Here is an 11,708-nt window from a genome sequence, read left to right as displayed (position 1 = left end):
TACAATATCCATAAAACGGTATATTGATCAGCTTTCAGGTTTTTTGGCATTTCCAAAAAACACAATTAAGCAAAATCCATGTCCTTTAGGCTACATTAAAAAGCTCTACTTAAATCAAATCATGACAGTTACTCAATATAATAAGAACTTGGGCATGACAAAAACAAGTCTGATTTGTGTCTTACTGTGTGAATGCATTTGCTTATCCTTGTCATTAGTATTCAGGTACAGTTCAGGGTTCCTGCTTGGTTTCTCTGATATGGGTGTCTGTATTACTGCCCTTACTCTGTAATTGAGACGACGGCCTGGGTAATGTTAATTTATGATCATGAAAAATAAAGCGTGTAAAGCGTTTACAGCCAGAGGAATACGCAAGGGCTTCCTGCGAGGAAATGCATGTGGGTGACCCTGCTGTAAAAAATATATTGATGCAGGCCTCATTTTTGAGTCTTAAGTCACTGGGGTATATTTTTAGCAATAGCCAAAAAAACAGTGTAAAAATCATTAGGATGTTAAGTAAAAATCATGTTCCATGAAGAAATTTTGTAAATTTCCTACTGTAAATATATAAAAACTTAATTTTTGTTTCGTAATATGCATTGCTAAGAACTTCAGAGGCGATTTTCTCTGATTATTAAGCGTTCCTTAGATCAATAGAGTATTTGGGAAGGATTTTTTGTAGGCCCGAGCCCTGACACACAATTAGTGAACAACTAACTGTTTTACTGTCCAGTAGAATTAATATTAGTGGGCTTTAACACTTACTAAATAAACCTTAGATGTGACATGTCAGCAGTTTTCTAGGGTAAACTGAGGGCAGATAAATTGAGGTTCATAGAGTCACAAGCAATAAAAAGTGAAAGGGGCATCTGTAAACTGAACTTAATTGTTCTAAACAATTGTTCTCTCTCTGTAAAAGACCTGCATCAACAAAGAGTTAAAGCAATCATTTAGCAAGAATGGACCTTTTTTTCCATTCTATTGAAGTCGATGCTAGAGAATCAGAGCGTTTACTTGCAGGTCGGCCTTCACAAGCAATGAACAAATCAAAGTACAAGTGCTCGGGGTAAAGAAAGTGTGGTTTAAGAGTCAGCAAAATCATTTTATTCACTCTGGTCAGCATGTTTCAGGCAGAAAGAGTAATGGCCTTCTGTTAGCATTATCTATAGAAAGGTGAAACATCTAAAATTGTACAGCTGAAGCAGCAGCTAAAATTATTCACTGTGGAGTTCACGGTGTACACGTCATCACTGATTCTGTCAATATTTTGTTGACGCAGCTGTGTTTGTCATCTTGCACAGTTTTCTAATGCAGGTAATGTCTTCTGTATAAAACAATGCTATACTAAGAGCTTTCAGTAAATGCTACGGTTATGGGAAAAGGCATCATGTCAATTTCAGCTCACTCCGTAAGAAAGTAATATTTAAGGATCTTGTTCGTGGGCTCCTGTGAGGATTGAACCACATGTGGAGTTCATCCTCAAGTCAGCACACAAGATTTGCTGATTCCAGGAGTGCTATGTATCCAGACGCCATGTTTCATTGTTTATTCAGAGAACAGGTGCAACAACAAACATCTCCAAGCTCCTTATGAGGATTATCATCAGTACTCTACAACTCCTATTCTGTGTGTATATAACCCCTTTAAGTCATGTTTCCTTTTATCTAATACTGGTCTGTTAACAGCTTCATAGCATGCATACTTGTAAGGATAGCTCTTGAATGATTTATTTACAGCTTGATTATGCATTCTTGTCCTGATAGCCTAGAGGGCAAATACTTAATCTGTTAGCTCATTTCCGGCATGCTAGCACTAGCAGGTAATACAAGGACAAGGACAATCATGTGTTTTCTTTTGAGCTCTGTGATTTGTTGTTGTGATTTCAGCATAATGTACGAGCCTGCACACAATTCCACAAAACCTCTTGTCTACTCATTGCATTCACTTTAAGGTGAAAGAGAAAAACAAAAAGGCCAGTAGCTCTGGAGTGCAGACTTTTTCTGCATGTCTGGCTTCAAAACTTCAGTGCTGGCTGGTAGATCTGTATAAAGTTCCTGATTCAGAGCAGGTCATTACATGTAGGAAGCTCTATAACGTTTTTACTACACCACAAGGACACTGAAGAATGGCCCAAGTCATTAAAGCTGTTGGGATTAGAGTGTGTGTCTGTGTTTTATGAGGCCATTTTGGATCTTGTTAGTGCCTCTGTCTTCTTCCCATGAGATCAAGGTCTTTCCCTTAAAGGGGTCATATGATGCAATTTAATTTTTTTGTGTGTTACAAGCTCTTGGTGTATGAAGAAGTAAAGTGGTAAAGTTGCAAAGACTAAAGTCTCAAATCCAAAGAGATATTCTTTATCAAAGTTATGACTCTTCCACGCCCCCCTAAAACAGCTCATTCAAACACACCCCATATCTCTACATCTATGCAAATAAAGTCATTCTTACTTTGCTAGGACAATCTGGTGCTTCTGAATCAGCTACTGTAAGTATGTTTTGTTATTAGTTTAAGCATTTACTATTGAATGTTCAAATGCAGAGTTATACGTGTCGCATGTGTGTGTGTGTTTGAGTGTATATACATAAACTTAGGCAGGTGACTTGCTTCCTCCCCGCCATATTAGGAAATAACTTTGCAGGCAGCGTTATAAATAAATAATAAAGCTGATTTTGGTCAGGTTTCTGAGACAGTGTAGCAGTTCATTAGATCTACGGCAAAATATAGAGAGCTTTGGTGATAACTAAGTGGATATTTCATTACTGCAATATTAATTTCTCGCTAGAAATGACATCAAAAGTGGAAAACTTTGATCAAAAACAAACATTTACACACAAACTGACCACCGACCCCAACTTTCAGATGTCATCTTTATTTTTTGGCTTAACTGTCATGGAATGGAACACACAGGATTGTGGGATATCAAAGGCAGTGAAGGATACATCTATGCTGTGATGCATTCCTACCTTGGAATGCATCCTTAGAAGGCAGCATTTTTCAGTTTTCGGATGCAGCCTTATTCAAACAATTATGAAAATGTTTGCATTTCGATACAGAAGAAATTTGCCTGTTGAATATTAAAAACATATGATCAAACAAAAAAATCTGGATCTCTATGTCTGCCATACAAATCAACTGTTCCTGCTCATCTTCAGACTGGATCTCTTCTCTCCACTTTCCCTAATTGCAGATTCAATTATATGAAGCATTAATATTTTTATACTTTGATTTTTTTGGGCATCAAACTGTAACACCGTGTGTCCCAACCAGACATGACGCGACACAATAAAAAGTATTTTTCCATGAAGTTTTTGTCCTAACCACCAGCGACACGTGACAATAAGCTACACAGGTGTCTTGTCAATGGTGATGGGTGTGTGTTCTCTTCTCTGTCTCCTGAAATCCACCACCAGCTCCTTGTCCTTGTCAATATTGAGTGAGAGGTTGTTCTCCTGACACCATTTATTCAGGGTTCTCACCTCCTCTCTGCAGGCTGTCTCATTGTTATCAGTGATCAGGGTTATCACCGTTGTGTCATCACCAAATTTGACGATGACGTTGGAGCTGTGTGTGGCGCACAGTCATGTGTGTACAGGGAGTACAGGAGTGGGCTGAGAACACAGCCCTGATGAGCACCAGTGTTGATGCTCAGTGGGGATGAAATATTTTTGCCCATTCTGACCACCTGACTTCTGTCTGTTAGGAAGTCCAGGATCCAGTTGCACAGAGATCTGTTTAGTCCCAGAGTCTGGAGCTTCGCAACAAGTGGTGCAGGCACTATGGTGTTAAATGCTGAGCTGTAGTCCACAAACAGAATTCTCACATAGGTGTTCTTATTTTCCACCTGAAAGAGAGCAGTGTGTAAACAATAGCATCGAGCAGCCTTTGTCAATGATTATGACTAGTGAAAATTGGCCCGAAGCCTAGCTTGAGGGGCATAAAAAAGTCAGGGACCCTTGGGCCCAGGCTGAAATGCAGGGCTTAACCATTTGGACAATCTTGCTTACTTGCTCTGCGCTTTGCGACCGATTTCTGTACTTTTTTCCGATTTTTTCTAAGATTTTTACTTCTGCAGATGAGCACAGTGCTCAAACAACGAAGTTTTGGCTCAAACATGAAAACTACAAACTCTTTGGTACTGGAATAATACCACGAAAAAGAATTCCCACATGTGATTAAACATGGATCGTATCAGCCAGCAGCTAACATCGCTACTAACAGGCGCTTAAGGTCGAGCAGACAGCAGCATTCAGCTCAGAGCGCAGCCGAGCTCAGGAATCTGATAGTGGGCAACTCCATTATCAGAAACATCAGTAGCTGAAATACAACAATATACTGCCTTCTTCAAGCAACCGTTTCTGAGACGAACAAGGAAATGCATAAAACTGTAATGAAGCACAAGACTGCAAATCAAACCATCATCCATGTGGGGAAAAATAATATTCGGAAAGAGCAGTCAGAAATCTTTGAAGCACTTCGAAGACTTACAGTTAAGTCGTTCATCAGTGGACCACTCCCAGCAAGAGAATCTAACATATTTTCGGGTCGAACACATTGCTACAAAGAATCTGCAGTTTAAAAGGAATACGTTTCATTGACAACTTCAATCTTTTCTGGGGCCATAGACTGTTTAAACTGGATGGCCTCCACACAAACAAACTTGGTGCATGAGTGCTAAAGGACAATCTCAATTTCTCCCTCCGTTAACCTGTGCCAAACTACTCAACCTGAATGGCACACACACACCTGGACAGAGTATGAGGGACTACAGGACTTCATATCAGCTTCCGAGTCATCATGTGGTTGACACATCCCACAAGGACACAACAAGCAGTGCTCATGGACAACATCCCTGCTGAGCCCAGCCCACAAAACTCATCACAGACAGACTGTGACGTATAAGAACAGCTCCAAGACTCAGCACACAAGGACGACTTTCTGGAAAACAGCCAGTGAAGCCATTTGCTGTAGGTGAACCAAAAACAACTGATATCAGCTCTCAGTGATATGTGTTGGGTCCCAACCCAGTGTGCCTGTAGTTTTCTTTCTGTTTTATCACGTGATAGAAAGTCTAAGGCCTTCTCAAGCCATATGACTGACTCGTCTAATCTGCGGCCTGTTATGCATCAAACTAATATTGCTGTTGAGACTAAATGCAATGCCATCAAGTTAGCATTTTTTTAAAATTTGCCCACTAAAAAATAAATAATTTCTAATCAATGACTTAACCACAAACAACCTGGATTTTATGTTTACATTTTGATCTATTAACTGTTACTCTATTGTTAATTTTTACACAAACCTTTAATTCACTCTGTTTGTTCAAGGCTGTTAAACTGTAGCACATAAGGGAAACTCTCTAAAATACAACACATGCAGTGTGTACTTACCGTATGCCTTATACAAATCTTTTTTTAGGCTATTTTATGATTGTGTGGGTATGTTTTGTGACACAAAATTTTTGTCACAAATAATATACATAAAAATTTAAAAAAAAATCACAGAGACTATATGACGTCTGCATTTACATCTGCACATTTTTTTGTGTTTGCTCATCTTCAATACATCTATAGGACGTTTCCTATCAGATGTCAAATAGACATTTATTAGATGTCTTTAAGATGTTTATGATTTAGAATGTATGTAAAACTGACATCTCACACAGCAGATCCATATCAAACGATCTTTAACAGACATCTTGCAGAAGTTATGTGCTATCCTACTGTAGGCTAACAAAATCGACTAAAGAAACGTCTTTTTTTTTTAAAACACCCTTAATTAACTTAAAACGTTTATTTAGATAAACTAACTTTAAAATGTGTACCAAAAGTCTTTCCCTCACAGTCTCGTTTTCATCCGTGTTCAATTCAAAATGTCATCTAACCAAGGTGTAGAAGAACTTCAGGATAAAAGGTTTCTTTCTTTCTTTCTTCATTTTGTTAAAACACGGTCGGTAAGGTTCTGTGACGTGTGTTCCCCCTACAGCTCAAGAACGATTAAAGCGTCATACTCACCCTGTCCTCTGGGTGGCGTTTCTGTCGAGCCTTCCGTCAGATGGGTTCGTGTCCAGAGCAGCTCTCAGACCTAAATAAGAGAAAATGATAGATCCAGGACCATCTCTCTCATCTAGGTCAGTGGATGATAGAAGAGAAAACATATTGCCGCTACTGTCACAGCTGAAGGCTTCCTGGCATATGGTTGTTTGGATTGATGTTCTCTGCGCAGGGCCAGTCCTGTTCACTGCGTCATTCTCATTCTCATATGTGATTTTACATAAACACAAGCCTGTCCACACAACTTTTACTGCCTTGGCTAGTTGTCACAGTTTACTCCAGGGAATATTTCTCAGGCTATGTATATTTATTAAATTATTTTTTATGTAAATGCTATAGCCAACCCAATGCCCATTTAAAAGTAAACAGAAATATCAAACCAGCCCTTTGGATATTTCTTCGACATACTGTGCTGTATAGCGAATATATATATAGGTTATATATACTGTATATACTGTACACAAACATACACACATCTATCTATCTATCTATCTATCCATCTATATCTATCTATCTATCTATCTATATATCTATATATATATATATCTATATATCTATATATATATATATATATATATATATATATATATATATATATATATATATATATATAAATTCTACAGCACAGTATGCTGGTTTGATATTTCTGTAAATGTTTACTTTAAAAAAAATGTTTTTTTTTAAAACATGGACATATATAAATATTTATGAGCAATGAGAACCTAATTAATATTACTACTTCTGTTTTTAATGCTTAATAAAACCCTTCTGAGTCAAGGCTCATAAGAAATAATGAGTTTATTACGCATAAGGCTTATTAAATAATCCCTCCAAAACAAATATTTCATCTTGTTTTTGATGCAAGTTAAACCACAGGTGCTCATTTAGGTGAATGAATAAAGTTATAAAGAGACAGAGAGGAGAGTTCACTGATCCAAAGCACTTGTCTGCCTGGCGAACAGTAAAAGTGATAAATCTCTGCAGCTCAAGCCTGGAGGGCTGCAAGACGCACGTTGTGCTGTGACAAGTCATCACCGTCCTCACCGCAGCCTCGAGCTCAGCGAGGTCAGCACATCACGGCCCCCCTCGTCTCATGACTGCTCCTGTCCGCTCTCACCTCGCCTGTCCAGATGGCCTTCTGGGAAAGAGTGAAACACAGTGCCGGGTAAATCTAGTTTTAAATAAGCAGAAAATTTGAACAATATTTCATTTTCTTTGTGAGCAAATTTTTTATTGAACCAAATACCTGATTAAAACACCCCAATAAGCCACAAGTAATCCACATGACTCTTATGAAGTGAAAAGCTGCACCTTTTTGAGAAGCAGGATTTGTATCTTAGACTAAAGCAACAGTTGGATGTTTTAATGGACCATTAAGAAGTTTTACATCTTAATGGATTTGTTTCTAAACACAAAGCTTTTTATAGCGGAGTGGAGTTTTAGTAGAGTGAAGTGGTGTGGATTACTTGTGGATTATTGTGATGTTAGACTCTCATTCTGACGGCACCCATTCACTGCATAGGATACATTGTTGAGCAAGTGATGTAATGCTAAATTTCTCTAACTCTGTTCTGATGAAAAAAATAATCTTCATGAAGAAGACAGTTGAGAAACAGTGGAAAGAGCTCACAAAGCATGACTGAAACAACATTTTATTAGAAAAGAAAAGCATTAGAAACACTTTGCACCCGTTCAGTGCCAGCATGTTGGAATATCACCACATGAGTTCAATCTCCAGCACTAAATGATTCAGTTACACCATGAAATGCACAAGACACAAATCTGCAGATGTCGATATTTCAATGACATAATCAACACCAGATATATATTTGTTATGTAATTCATATCTACAATACTGACTTCATAAAAAAACAATAACATGTCATCATTATTCATGGGAATGACAAAAAAAAAAAAATATAATATCCTTGATGGTACACTCACTCCACCTCTCAAGTGGCACAGAGAACATGTTCATTCTCCTCTTTACTGAATAACAGATGAAAAAGGATGTATTTTTGTTGAATATTCATACTTGTCAGTTATAAAATACAATCTCCTATGATGTGAAGAAGTTGCAGTGTAATGTTCTGAAAAGCAACCATCTATCAAGTCTCTCATAAGGCTAATGAGCTCTGGCGCACCTGTGCTCCTGCTAATCTTTCAGCACACATGAATGGGATGAAGCGAGATGGCCAGGAAGAAAACATGAGTGTGGATGCAAGTTTATGGAGAAAGCGTAAGATATTTATGCTACTTAAGAGCATTTTGAGAGAATTTTGAGAAGGCCAGTCTGTAACTATGCCCTCGTTAGAAATTAATTCAGAATAACCAACCAGAGAACAATTAGAATGCATTAACAAGTGTGGTGCATGATCTTAAAGAGCTGAAATATATGAAAGCTCATTTGCCATCAAATTAAAAAGATATTTTCTGAAAAATAAGTTTTTTTTGTGTGTGTGTGTGAGAAATAAACTCAGAATTTGAACTTTCTCTCTCACAAGTTTTCATTTAACAATTCCGAGTTTATATCTTGAAAGAATTTTTTTTTTCTAGAATTCTGAGTTTAATTCTCACTATTCAGACTTTTTTCTTTAAAATTGCCAGTTTATAATTGCAACTTTTTATTTCACAATTAAAACGTTTTTCTATGAATTCTCAGAATTGCAAAACATTTCTCACAATTCTGACTTTTTTCCTCAGATTTCTGTTTATATCTCAGAAATCTGAGATTATCTCTTACAATTCAGATTTTTTGCTTTCAAAAGTTTATAATTGCAATTTTTTTTTCTCATAATTCTGAGTTCTTTTCTAAGTATTGTGTATTGTGAGAATTCAGACTTTTTTGCAAACAAGTTTCTATCTCACAATTCCTTTTTTCTCAGAATATTAAGCTAATATCTCACAATTTTGTGTTTATATTTTCCAATACTAATAATACTGTATATATAGGCTACATAATCTAATATTTTTCTTTGTGCTCCCACTAGAAGCACCAAATTGATTTGGTGATTGTAGCTGACCAATGCAGGATATATAAATATAAATATTGTACTCAAGAGGTAAAGGATCAGCTAGTTCCCGATAGGCCTCATTCAGCCTTCCATCGAGGCTGTTAGGAGCAAGGGAAAGATGCAGAACTGACTATGAGCAAAGTTGACGTATTTTTAAATCACATACTTTTAAAAAGTACAGTTGTGATGGAGGGAAATGCTAACAGATAGCTTTCTACAGATATTATAGACCTTCTTGATCACAATGCCTAATAAAGGCTACTAAAATTGTGAATAAAAATAAATACCGGCATTCTGTACTGTTATCCATAAAGTCTCATAAAAATACCTTGTATGCTTGAATAAATAAATCTTTTGTCTAAAAAAATTACAGCACCGCTCCTTTAATACATTTTTTTTTACACATAATTAGTTTAGGCCTAACAACAAAGGGAATACATTAGATGGCTAAACACTGTTAAAGCTGAGGCAATCTTCTGATCATGTAGAGTGACAGCTGAAACCGCCCATTCATGCACATCAATTAAACACATGCACTAACTAACATGTTGGTTAGCTGGTTTAGAATCAACCTCAACCACCAAATCTTTGAGACTAGCGGTTAGGGGTTGGGTTATTGATGACATTTGGGCAGGAGCTAAACTTGTCAGCCTTCAATCAAGTGAGTTCAGTAAGACTTTACAATAAGTTTAATGTCTTAACAGGACTGTTATGTAAAGGGTTTTATACACTAAAATAAACAATACTTTTACAGCATACTTATTGTTAATTTCCAGATATATTTCTACATAGTTTAACATTTTAAGTTGAATAAATCAACATTATTATACATTATCACTTTTTAGACATTATGTATATTATTATGAGGTAACAATTAACAAAAAATTATTTTTCTATTAAAATGAATGAATAAAATTAAGCTAGTTTCAAGAGTTGTTAACTAAAAATATATATATAAAAAAACTTTTATTTTTATAAAGTTGAAATAAAAAATAAAAAAACTAATTACAAAAACCGAAATAAAAACCAAACTAATGATACACACACAAATAAAATAATAAAACCTAAATGAAAAAAGAAAAATAATAATTTATATATATTATTAAAATAACACTGATTCATAAAAAGATGTTGTTTATTGCACCTAATGCATTAACAAATTGACCCTTATTATAAAGTGTTACTGAAAAACATTCTTTGAGGCTAATCAGATAAAAAGATCAATTCATAAAGCGGATTCCTCAGATATTGCCAAAGCTTTGTGTATTGAAGAATCAAGACTCTTCCTTAACAAAAAAGAAGGCTTTGCACAAACAGCCATTACTGTCCAGCACAAGTACAAAATGAACAGCATAAATATATAATAAATATAATAAATGAGTAAAAAGCTCAAAACATTAACATTTACATCACAGAGAAATAACATATATTGCTACATCGACAAACAGATTTAAAATACTATTCAAAAGTAAATGAATAAATCTGAAACATTCGTACAGAACGGTTGGAATAAGTGATTTGAGTGATACAATTGCCCTCCATTTGATGCATTCTGTTCATACTGGACGTCCCGAGATATCATTCACTCTCGCCACCAAATGTTCCCGCTATAGCGTGATGTTGCCGTCTGTAGTATAGTGATTGTAGATTCTCTCTTTTCCTCTGACATGCCAGGCTCTCTGACACCTACTGCGAGTCACAGATGGCCCCATAATGACTGGAATTGCTAAAGGATCAGGTCCAATTCATTTGCAACCTATTTTCTGGCCGGGGTGCAGCCCTTTAGGGGAAGCGGCGTGTCAGCTAGAATTGAGAGATAGCAATGTCCCCTAAGATAACAGAACCCTACTGTATTCTATATCCAGACACTTCCAGTACTGTTTTGCAGACTAATTACAGCTTTTCTTCACTAGCTTTTGTGTATGTCTGCCATATTGGATCACTTTTTGTACCTTTGAAATGAGGGCATGAATGGCTAAATAGCTTGGTAGTACATTGCCAAGATGTCCAATCAAAGTGTGCTTTTTGATGCATTTTAGATACACTGCAAAATATGTAATGTTTAATTAATGGTTAAATATGTCGCTAAAATGTTCCTTGTTGCTTTATTTGCAACATTTGTGATAAAAAATTTACCATATATGACCAGAAGTATGTCGACAACCAGGAATGTAACAATATGTTGTGTCACAATATATAATAATACAGAAATGCAGTAATTTGTCTTTTTTTGAAAAATTTGTCTTTTTTTGAAAATGTGAAAATTTGAAAATTTTGCTTCAGCTATGGTATACCCAGAAGGTCATTTTCCATAAATCAAATGTATCAAATGGACATATTCCCAGACGATGCACATCTTGGCAAGGTGTGTTGCTAACGTTCTGTTAACATGCTGTTAGTTGCATTCCCTCTCATAAGACATTGACACAGCATCCTTACAGCTTCACTTATTTTCATGGGGCAAGACCTCATTCTGTCTTTCAAGCAAGTTAAAGATTTCCTGAACAACACTAAGGGAGTAGCCAATTAGCAATGTGGATACATAAAAAAACAAGACGAGAAGATTCCTTCGTCGAACCAGCTGGAAGTTCTTCATGAGTGCCTGAAGCCATCCACATCAAAGAGCCATCAGTCTGAGCAGCTT

This window comes from Carassius auratus, chromosome 21 (genome assembly GCF_003368295.1).
Source record: "Carassius auratus strain Wakin chromosome 21, ASM336829v1, whole genome shotgun sequence".
In the NCBI taxonomy this organism is placed as follows: Eukaryota; Metazoa; Chordata; class Actinopteri; order Cypriniformes; family Cyprinidae; genus Carassius; species Carassius auratus.
This window is presented reverse-complemented; position numbering follows the sequence as displayed.